Source organism: Heterocephalus glaber, unplaced genomic scaffold (genome assembly GCF_053883595.1).
Source record: "Heterocephalus glaber isolate CG9 unplaced genomic scaffold, H.glaber_assembly_v1.0 deba00001666, whole genome shotgun sequence".
NCBI classification, from domain to species: Eukaryota; Metazoa; Chordata; class Mammalia; order Rodentia; family Bathyergidae; genus Heterocephalus; species Heterocephalus glaber.
The window spans coordinates 21,482,175-21,494,854 of NW_028258406.1; positions in this window are offsets into that span (position 1 = coordinate 21,482,175).

Below are 12,680 nucleotides of genomic sequence, written 5' to 3' on the forward strand. Positions count from 1 at the left end.
CTCATATATTTGAGAGAAAATACCAAGACTTGACAAAACTTTTATGTAATTAGTTTTATGGCAAATTAATTGCAGAACCTTAGGATTTGAGTCTCAGCATTCATGAACTTCAACAATTTTCTCAGCTTTAGTGTAGAGGAGATTTTGTTTCAAACAAAAAGGAAATGAGAACTGATATAGTCCTATCATGGAGCAAAGGGCAGCAGAAGGAAACAGGTGATCATGGTGACTAGTCAGGGAGATCAGACAAAAAGTGCATTGGGTTGGAATGATCTACCCTTTTCTATTAATTTTTAAATCCTTTTTTCTTAATGTCTTTACTCATTGTGTAAAATGTTACGAAATTGGAGTTTTTTGTAAACTAAGGAATAGAATAGGATCCTTACCTGGAGCCCACAGGACACTTGAAATACTTTCAGAGAAATTATTCACTCTTTAAAAGAAGTAAAAGTAAAGCAAGGGAAAGGAAATCAAGGAGGCAGAAAGGAAGAGAGAAGCAAAAAGAGAAAAGACGATAGAAGGTCTGTGGTTTTGAAACACAAATTTTGGGAGACAGAAAATGAAAACCAAATAAAGAAAAATGTAAAGCTATGAAACAAAATCTGAAAGAAATATGTAATGCATAACAAATATAAGAGTGACTCAGAGTCTGAAATTTCCTTGATTGTAGCAAAGGGAGACTTGGCCTAATATTTCCCATGCCCATTGACATCTGCGAAACAAGGTTGGTAGATAAAAATTTTGAAATAATGAAAAATAACCTTGTAGGAGGACTAAAAGAGCAAAATGGATCTCATATTGGCAGGGGTGAGTTAAATACATTCATTTAAGTACTCTGCAAGAGCCTGTTGGCTTTTCATTCTATGAGGCAATAGCATTCCAGCTCTTCCTTGGATCGTCTCCCTTGATAGTGTTGGTACCAAAGACTTGCAAGTGCTGTTTGGATGGAGAAATCGGGGATGTTTTAAAAAGTAATCATTTGTAAGAAAAGTTCCAAAGACTGCAGTAACATAAAATGATGAACATGCCAAAGATATGAAAAATAAAGACAATTATTACAAGATGCAATGGCTCTGCATGTTTGCTTTTATGTGACAGATGTTTTAAAGCAAAGTTCAACACTAGCAGTTATGATACACTTCTGATTTTAATCTGGATTCTATCCTTTCCATATTGATGTCTCCTCACAACATCTGTGAAGGCTCTGTAACCTAAATTTGACAGGGGAAAGTGAACAGCCTGCTTTTGGAGGGTTTCTATTAAGTCCACCTAACAGATTGTTAACAAAAATCTTAAATACCTATCCTAATCATCAACAGCGACCTGGCACAAATTAAATTAGACCCAAAGGGCCTGATTAACTTTAAAATATCTTTTCAGGCATGTAACATAAATTAAACTTTTTCCTCTCTTTGGAGTAGATATAAAGTTGCTCATTATGAGCTAGATACACAGTTAAAAATTTAGCCTGCGTATTAGGTTCATAATGACACAGAGACAGGGTTTCTTTTTCTTTATCAGGAAACCACATTTATGTGTATAGAAATTCAGTTAGGCTATGGTCAGTCTCCCTGTTTATAGGGAAAGTGGATGCTTTGAAAGCCCAGGTTTTCACAGATGGTAAACGCTCTAGTAGGTTCAAGGAGGTTGCATTATTAAAGAAAGGAGCCACATATAAACTGGCATTAACATTAAAATAATATCATGGCAGAGAGAAAAGCTGAACTAGAATTTCTGCAATTCAAATTCACCTATCAAGAAATAGGTTACATTCATGATTTCAAGTATAATGAAACCATAACTCATAGAAAAACACTTTTATATGTTGACTGTTCACTGTTTTAGCCAAATCTCCAGGCACCTGTCCAAATGTATTTCTTGAATTTCTTTCATCACAAACGCTGGCCAGCAAGTTCATCATGTGTTCATTTGTTATAGTATCCAATACTCACAGGTGTTTGTTAGCTGTCTTAGTTACTTTTCTCATTGCTGATACAAAATACTTGACACCTAAAGTTAAAGGAGGAAAGGTTTATTTCGGTTCACAGTTTGTGGAGGTTTCAGTCCATAGTTGGTGGTTCCAAAGCAGGGTGGCATGGCAAAGAGGCATCACAGAGGAGAAATAGTCCATGATGTGGTGAGCAGAGGGCAACAAGCAACAGCAGCAGCAGCAGCAGCAGCAAGCCTGCCTTCTTTTTGTCCCTTTATATTCCATCCAGGCTACAAATCTATTGATTGGTGCCACCCATAACCAGGATGGGGCTTCTATTATCCACACCCTTAATCCCAGTATCACACCCTCAATCCACATTCACACACCCTAATCCAGCCACCTTCAAAACTCCCCACCAATGACTGCATGAGGCTTTAGGGGGACATCTACATACAAGCCATAACACTAGCATTTCTTAGATAACTTCCTCCTAGTGCTTGAAATGTGGTGTTAGCCCATAGCAACAACAGTAAAATAAAAAACCCAATTCATACTAAAGAATAGAAATCCATTAGAATTACTAAACTACACTTTGATGGATTTATTAGTTTGACAACATATGTCCTTTCAACTCTTACAAAAGTATTACAGACTCTGTTCTTGTTAATGACCTGGTGCTCTGGTACCCTTGCATAAATTTTTTCATCAACTAAGGGTTATTTCTCTTCTATCACCAGCCCAGATACTAAAGCAGTCATGGAAGATCTTTACTGCCTAAAAAATACTCGTTATCAAACAGAACCAAAATATTTTTCAAAAATCTTATATTTTCTATATTTCAGAGAGATTAGATCCCCTCAGATCAATATGGATACAACCTGGTTAGTTAAAGCCAGAGGCAATCCCCATTCACAGTGTAACAGTGGGCACATGTTCTGAGATAATAAAGGCATAACAAAAAGCATATAAGGATGGGAAGGGTGTAGCTCAATAGTACAGTGCTGGCCTAGCATCCATCAGGCCCTGAGCTTAATCTCAAGCACAGAAAAAGAAGAGGAAATGACTTATATTTCATGTTTCCCTGTAAACCAGAGAGCATGCATTTCCCCATTGCCACTGACAGCCACATTGTGATCACGAGGACAGCCAGTCTTAGCATGAAACCAGAGTTACTCAAACTTGGGGAATCCAGTTGGGTAGATAAATGTTCTTATTTCTTTTTTTTTTTGGTACCAGGGCTCCAACTTGGGACTTTGCTCTTTTGAGGCTGGTGGCGGAACCACTGAGCTAAATCCTCGGCAATGTTCATATTTCTTGCATTAGCCTGAGTTGGGAATTTTGATTTCTTGCAGTTGAATCTACTCAGATAATTTTAGTGGTTTTATGAGAAATTTGTATTCCAAAGTCTCTGAATTTTTCCTAGAATTCAACCGCTAGCCCACAGGGACTAAGCCAGAAGAGACTCTAAATCATGCTGTCCAATCTTTTGGGTTTGCCTGGGCCACACTGAGTGAAAAGGAACTCTCTTGGGCTGCATATTAAATATACAATATAGCTAATGTGTGAATTAACAAAACTTCACTTTTTATACTTATTATAACATTAAAGCCAAATAACCCAAGAGCCAAATTTAGTAATTAGGTAAGAAAACATACATTATGCTTAATAACAATAAATGTCTGTCTTCACAGGCATACACATGTGGAGATAGATTAAAATACTGTTATTGGTAATCACTATATCTTACTTGCCAAGTCTGGCAAACACATGTAATTTCTCATACACACGGGTTTCTGTTAGACTGTGTGGCAGGTGGAGGAAGTAGAGTTAGTACTGCACTATGCCCTCCCCTGCACAGCATTCCTTTGCCATGTATGCAGTCTACACTCAAGTACTGTCCAATCAAATCATGAAAAATATTGATGAAAATCGCATAATAAGGTTAAACATTCACAACAGGCATATTTAACTCATTCCCAAAAGCTGTGTGTGACCTTAGACAGCTACTAATAAAGCCCCACAAGATTGTAAACTTTTAATTGTGTGATTTCTGATGTTACTTTTCATGACTCAATTGTGTTGGCTCCATTACAGACTACTACATAGATAAGAACAACAGATTGTACAGGGGAGAGGACAGTGCAGTGCTAACTCCACCTCCTTGGCCTGACACACAGTCGGTGGAATTGAAACCCATGTGTATCAGACATTACATGTGCTTTTGCAACTTGGTGAGTAAAATGCAGCAATAATAGTATTTCAACAGACCTGTATGTGCATGTGCCTCTGAAGACAGGCATTTATTGTTATTGGGCAAAGATTTTTATTTAATTATTAAATTTTGGCTTGTGTTATTTCATAAAATAATTCAATAAGTTGCATTAGTCACTTTCCCATTGCTGGGACAAAATATTCAATATCCACAACTTAAAGGAGGAGAAGTTTATTTTTGATTCACAGTTTCAGTGGGTTCAGTCCATAGGTGATTGGCTCCAATCAACTATCAACTGAATAATAGAAGGGCATGGTGAAGGACAGCTGCTCTTTCCATGGTATCCAGGAAGCAGTGAGAGAAGGGAGGAGCCAAGTACAAGAATACATCCTTCCAGGTCATACCCCAATGACCCACCTCCTACCTGGCCTCACTTAACAGCATGTTCAGCTACTGAGCTTGTCAATGGATGAATCCACTGGTAAGTATAGCAACTCCATGATCCAATCGTCTTCCAAACACATGTGACTTTAGGGGAATATTTTAGATCTAAACCATAAATTAAAATAGCTTTTTTAGCAGCTTTGATATAGGAAGTACAAAAATGTATCAAAAGTTTTTTTCTCATGATATTGTTATAATTTCATATATGACATTGCTAGTGCCAGAAATGTTATAGTAAAAGTATAAAAAATGAAGGAAATTTTACTTATATATTTTATAATGTGGCCCTCTATATTCAATATGGCCCAGGCAAGTTTGGACACCCAGGGTTTATGATTTTGTGGGGCCACACTGACAGCTGTCTGGAGCTGCAGGAGAGCCATTGGCCCATGAGTTGGGCATAGCTGTGATTGTGGAGTGATCATTTTCAACATTTATTTTTATTTCTTTGCTCTATGTGTTTCAAAAGTATGTTACAATGTTCATAAAAATTTATGACTAGTAGTTTGTACCTTTAATCAACATGGAACACCCTTATTTGTCTTATTTAATACCTTTACCTTAGATTTTTATTTTGTCTAATAATACTATTGCTACATATGCTTTCTTTCTGTAAACATTTCCTGGTAGATAATTTTCCATTCTTAAAAACAGTAATGGACAACTACTCAATATTGTCCCCTTTCGCCAGTGCTAGACAAATGTGATTGGCCCAAGGACGTGTGCTCAATTATCTTAGAATGGGTTATTTTCCCAGGAGAATTCTATCTTCATGCAGCTAGACTTTTCCTACCCACCTTCCAACAGGCCCTGTTATGCTTGAGAATATCAGGCCAGATGCAAGTTAATCCCCCTTAATTTTAGGTGAAATCTAGAGTAGGAAAGTGACTTGACTAGTGACAAAGAAAACAGCAGACTAGAGATAGAAACAGGACAGAATTTCGGATCCTGTGCTTAGCTGGCTGTCCTGGTACAGAGGCTATAGGTTAGATCCTAATTCCCTTTTTCAGTGGCACGTGAACATTGTACAATTGTTAATTGGGAATTTGAAGCAGAACTGTTAATGTTCTAAGTTAAGAAGTCTAAATTATTCATAGTGTTAGATATTATGACTGTTATTGATGTTTTGTGCACAGGTGCAGTGAAACTTCAAAGAAGGACAAACCATTGGGAAAGGACTTTAAACATAAAGAAAGTTCAGCATAAATTGTCTAATGATGAGATTTTTCCAATTATATCCAGGCTACTTTTCTTGATGGGTTCTAAAATAATTGGGCAGTCTTTTAACAGCACCAGAATAACCCCTATATTTTGATATACAAAGGAAGTAGAGAAAGCAGGCTGATTTTCTTCTTATGCATCAAATCCATATGAAATACCTATACTTAACTATGAAAACTGCTGCCAAACAAACCTCTGAAACATGATTTTTAATGTATCCTGCCCTATTGCAGAACACACACTAGCTTCTTTCCCCCTCCATCCTCAAATCCAGAAATCTCTGGCTGATTTTCAAAGCATTCTGTGACCACACATGACCAAAACTCAACTATTTCACTTTATCACCTCGTATGCATTCTAAAGTATCTGCCCTAAAGCCAGAATCCTCTATTTAATGACATGCTCTAACATTCCTGAATATCCCTCCCTCAGGGTTTCACCCACACTTGCCCTGTATCTAAAATTTTTGCTCTCTCACCTCTCAGTGACTATTCAAGTTCACTCCATCTTACAGGGCTTGTTCTAAATTCCTTCTTATTCACAGCATACCCTCACTGTTAGTTTGTTATCTTCACTAGTGCTATTTCTAGTGTGGTATCAATTTCTTTATTATGTATTCTTAATTATTTCATATGTGTAGACCTTTTCAAATTTGATGTGTTTTAAGAATAAGCTCTGATAATTTTCCTTTCTCATATTCATTCTACAGAGAACCTTGCATTGTATGGAATTTTAAAGTTGTCCTACAAATGCCTATCAATTGATGGACAGAAATAACTGGAGTACAGGTGAAAAATAAAGGAGCTCTCCTCTACACACCTGCCCTTACCAAGCCTTTGTTGCCACTGGTCCTTCTGGGTACTACTTGCTTCACAATTAGTAGAGGCTCTTGAGAATAGAGCACCAGGCTTCCTTGCTCTTTCCCACAGTGTCCTTTCTGCCTTGCTGTAGATTTTGAGCAGAAGGTCAAGATCTTCATATTTGCATAGTAGGCAGACAGAAGCTCAAATACAAAGGACATCTATGACACTGATAATCGCTTCTAGTTCCTAGTAGGATAGGACCTAACCTGTTCCACCAATGTTGTTCTTCTCAAAATCCCCAGATAGTCTTGAGCATTTTACAGTGATACAAAATTAGTTCTGGTGTCTAATCTAAATGGGTCTGGCTGCACCTCAAGTTTGTTCCCTTTATTATAATCTTAAGTGAAAACAAGAACTAGAGATTTCTTTGCTGAAAATCATGTCACATCATGGTTTTAAAATACATATTTACCAGCCTATCTTCTTTACAAATTAAGGACATAGTGTTATGTTTTATTTGTGGTCTCAGTTTTAAAGTAAATGGCCATCTGCAGTACTGATTATAGAAGCAAACCCTTTAAACCTTTAAACATACAGAAAGTACAGAGAAATGTAGCGACTTTTCTTTAAAATATTTTAATTTAAAAATTAAGACTTTATAGATACAGGTATAACTGCCTTTCTACCACTGTCTGTACCCATCCTGAAGGATAGTGACTAGTCTGAAGTTAGGTACATACCTTTCCTGGCCAGTATTACGGAATATATTCATAAACCCTATATGTAATATGTACCACTTTTGAGTGTTTATATTATTTACCTAAATGATATAACAGTGTATGCATCTCTCTGGAATTTACTTACATGTAATGGAGCTTCCAGCTGCCTCTGGGTCACAAGCCTCATGAGACAGCTATGCCAGCCCCAAGTTATTGTTTTGTGTTTCCTCTCTCTTTATAGTCCATAATGCTTGTCTTGCTTTATAAGATATATTCCTTTTCAATTTTTATATCATATCAACAAATTTTTTTGTATGGATTGGCATGTATGGTGGCTTGGTAAATGAACTCACAGTGTAATCTTGAACTGGAATGCCCCTTAGTTTGAACTGCCAAGAGGCTATCTGGAGCACAAATAGAAGGAATGGCCTAATCAGATTTCACTTAGTTAGTAACTAGTAGGAACTTGGGCACTGAAGATGAGAGTCAAGGAATAATTGTTCCATTAACATAATCTGAGAATTTGTGTAATATCAACAAATCCTTGATTATTGGGAAGTTATTACTTGTACCTCTCAGGTTGTACTTTAAAATTTTTTAATAAAGTGATCTTTCTAATGCAAAGTAAATGATAACTTATAGTTGGTAATATTTTTTCTTCTGTGATTATTCTATATCAATTATTCTATATTTTTAGATTTTAAAAAATCCATACATACTCTCATTGAATTTATTGACCTCACTTTGGATTATGCTTAGGCACCATGCTAGGAGAATAAGAATAAGATGGGTCCCTGCTCTCATGGAGGTTAAAGGCATTAAATAAATGTGTAACCACAGGGTAAGCTTTAGGTATGGCTGTGATACATGTTCCTCGATGCTCTTCCTCCCATTTTTCCCACTTACAGACTTTGTAAATATCTATTTCCAGTCTGTGGTTGTCTTTTAACTTTAAATTTCATATTCAGATTTTCAAAAAATGTTTAATGTAGTCAAATTCACCAATCTCCTATATTTTTCGACTTTTGAGTATTGTTTTAAATTTATAAAAAGGTACATATTTATCTCCTTTTTTCCATTGCAAAATCTCACTGAAAATTCCACATCCTCACAAAAATCTTCTCCTTACCTACTGTCATGCTGTGCTTTGGCTCAGTGCCCCGTGTACCTATAATGTCTTAATTTTTGATTATTTATTTTAAAAGTCTCTCATCCCAGCTAGACTATAAGCCCCAAAAGGACAGGTGTCTTGTCTTTGCTGTTATTCTGCAATACCTAGCTCAGTGCCTGGCTCATAACTGGAATTCAACAAATGTCTGCTGGATGAATGGGTATGAATACGTAAACTAACAAGAGAAAGAGTAGGCATTGGTCAGGAGAAAGGAGGACACTCAAGGAGTGTTGAATGAGAATGGAAAGAACAACCTTCTAAGTCAACGGAACAATTTGTGCCATAATCAGAAGTGGCATGGCCTGCCAGAAGAACAGAAAAAGGAAAAAGGCTCCAAGACTAAGTGGCTCCAAGATCAACTTGTGATGGCTGAACATGCCAAACTGAGGATTTTACATTTTCTTTAAAAGGTTGTTAGAAGCCATCTGAAGAGCTAAAGCATACAAGTGACTGCCTTGCTTTTGTTTTTAAAATGCCATTCAATATGGTAACCTCTAGCTCCGCATGGCTATTTAAATTTAAATTAACTGAAAACAAATTAAAACCAAAAATTTAGTTTCTCATTCATGCCATGTACATATCAATTGTTCCAAAACTACATGTGGTTAGTGGCATCCATAAGAGATAGGCTAGATACAAAGCATTTCCATCACTGAAGAGAGATCCAACAGCAACATTCTGAAGAACACTGGACATTGTTGTGTGGTAAGTGGGCTGTAGGGGTTGATTCTAGTATATTGTAACACTTGACATCCATTGGTAAATCTAAGAACTTTTGCAAAAGTAAAAAAAAAAAAAAAAAGAGGATATATAAAACTGTAATAGTTGACAGTGAGTGTTGAATTTAAAAGGCAATTTAACAGTTCAGGGTAGCACCAGTGCTTATATATTCATAAAATCACACTGCTCTCGAATATTTAAAAACTCTCAAAACATTTTGAAATACAGTTCTAAAATTTATACCATTTTCTAAAAACTAATAGATCTAAAGATTGGCCTGGAGATAATGAAGAAAAATCTTTTAGCAACTTTATTAATTAGGGTCATGTCTAGGTTTTTATTGGAACATTAAACATTTGTTTATTTGAAGTAAAATCTCTTAAGCCAACAGCCATAAATATTGGTCAGAAATGATGTACCCAAATTTCATATGTTTTACATTTCCTAGTGGTGACTCAACCCATACAATATTTTTATATGACAGCTGTCATGAAAGTAGAATATCTTACATACATTGGATTTTGATTAATGAGCTAATGGTGCTTCCCTGTTTAAAGTCATTAGCCCTGATATAGGTTTTAGCCAAAGCATGCTCAGAGTTGATAATGATGTTGACTATGTTATCCATGTGTTAGGGGGTAGCCAAAATGATTATATTGCCTTATAACAATGCTTTTTCAACTGAAGACCATAACCTATTACAGTACTAGGTTGTGAAATTAATTTAGTCAATTTTATTAGTGTTGAATAAATAAAAGAAACCTAATTGATTAAAATAGTACCAAAAGTATCAGAGTACACTAAACACAATGTGTATAGATATTGGTCTGTGCAATCTTTGTTTTAATCACATGTGTGTGTGTTTTGTGTGACTTCTGAGCCATCCTGTCATCTGATTATGCATGACATTGAAATTATTTGGAGAAACACTGGGCTTCTTTCAGGTTTTTGATTGAAACTAAAATTGTTTAATTTTTTTGTTGTTGTTTTTTGGCCATATAATGATCGGAGGCATTTTCTTAGACACAATTATGCTTTATCACTCTTTGGTCAGCCCTTTTACCATGAGTCAGCTGAAGGTTCTTTTGCTCAATTTAAAGAGTAATCAAGAATCATAGATAGAAATCATAGAATCATAGGTAGAAATCAACATGCATTATGTATAGGTGCAAATTTCCAATGATGAATGTCATTATATTGTATACTTAAAATGTACCAATGATTAGAATGAATAATCGATAATGCAAAATAGGAAGAAAAGGTCCAAAGGGGTAGGGGAAGTGGGAGGGGCAGGGAAAAGGAAAGAAGGGAAAGGAAAAATGCTGAGAAATGGAAAAAATGGAAATAAAGTCTTTGTAAATAGGGAAGGGTGGAGGGGGTGAAGGGAGGGCTAGGAATGGGGAAAAAATAAGAACCAAGATGCATCATGTAAAGGTACAAGTTCCCAATGAGAAATGTAATTGTGTTGTCTACCTAAAATGTACCAATAAAAGAATTTAACAAAAAAAAATTTAAATTAAATTAAATTTAAAAAAAGAAATCAACATGCAGTTCTCTCAATGTTAGTAGCTCTGGACTTTGAGTGTCAGTGGCTCTTGTCCCTTAGTGTTATAACTCTGAGCTTTGAGTACTTAGGCCTCTTAGCTTTTAGTGTTACAGCTTCTGCCAGCTGCCAATTGCCAGTATCAGCTCTTCTCCATCTAGGGCTTATATTTCCTCAGGCAGCTAGAGCTCTTCCAACAGTTTCTACTGCCTCTCTGGGTCTCTTCCACTGGTCACCAGGTCTATGCCCCTCTCTGGAGCTCTTCAGGGCCAATAGCCAGTTACCACCTCCTTTTAGTACAATATGCTCAACCCATTGTGCCCAATATAAGAATCTTGAGTAGGCAATAGGATCACGAGTAGGATCACCTGAGCCAGGCTTTTCCTGGGACTTGTGCCATATAAGAGGTTAGTGCACAAGAGGGAGCCTTCCTGATTGACATAACAAACATGAGAGAGCACTGCTTATATAGAGGAGGAATATCCCATACATCCACAATTTCCTGCATTTTGAAGATCTATTTGGGGGCTTGGAAAGTAGTGGCAGAAGGGGTAGGGTCATCTGGAGGCTAATCATCTCGAGTGACTGCAGGGCAGACATCTGGGATATATCCATGTCTGAAGCCTGCTATGGCCAAGGCAAGTATCTTCTGAAATGGCCACTGGACATCTAGGATAGCTTCAGCTGTCATGGCAAGAGTTCACTGAACTTTGAGAGAAGTGGCTGCTTGAGTGACAGTTCCCTCATTTCTATGAAAATGATAGGGCTGAAATTGTGATTACTTTGGAAGTGTCCAGAAGTGGCCGTGATCATGGCTCACTGGGGCTTGGGGATTTTGTGGGTAGCAGCAGTGATGAGTTCCTGTTCCTCCCTGATCTTTGTCCTGTCTGGTGCAAATTTCTGGCCACGACTCAGAGAGGAACCAGCAGCATGTGGAGTGTCTGGAACAGGGGAGGAGTTGTGGATGTCAGCTGAGTGCAGATCCTGTCAGGGGCAGTGGAGCCAGCAAGGCCTAGAAGACAGCTGCCAAAACAACAGCAGAGGCCACTGGCAGGAAGATGGCAGGCACCCTCAGGGTAGCTAGTAAAGGGGAGGTGCCTAACAGCTGTCAGTTAGATCACATACCCTCTGGCTGTCAGAAAAGGGAAGTGTTGGGGCTCTATTTCCTTTTTCACTTTAGTTGGTGGCATCTTGGTAAAATCAGTGGAGTGCAAGGTTCTTGGTTCTCCAACCTCATTGGCTACTACTCTTCTTTCCCTTGCTCAATCCACAGCTATCTTAGCTGACCTTGAACATGTAATGAAAGCTGTATCTGTAGACCTTTGCACTGCCTGTTTCCTCTGCCTGGAACACCCTTCCCTGGAATCATAATATACCCAACTACCTTTCTTCCTTCAAGTCCTTGCTCAAGTGCTGCCTCCTTTCCAAGGCCCACCCTGACTGCTTTACCATATTTAAAATTGCAATCCTCTCTTATCCACAAAGCCCCTTTCCTTCATAGCACTAGCCACTTCTATTATACTATAGATTTTAATTTTTGTATGGATTGTGGATTGTTCTCTTCCTCTTTTGGAAGTAATTCCAGGAGGGCACATATTTTTGTATACTTTATTTACTAATGATAACCCAAGCAACCAGAACAATGTCTGGTACAGAACAGGTGTCAGTAAATATTGTTGGATTTATTCAGATTGGCCCAGATAGAGGTGGGAGGGAGGGGAGAGAAAGATGGAGAGAGAGAGATTGATAAGACAGCAAGTGTCAAGGACAAATTTGCAAGAGGCTCATGTTGCACTTTTATATCTTTCCTATATTTATCAAAAATTCTTTTTTAAAAGCAGGTATTCTATATCATACTTGCTTCTTCTAGGGCCTCCTAGAATCTTTTCATTTTGCTCTACAAGACTCCAGTGG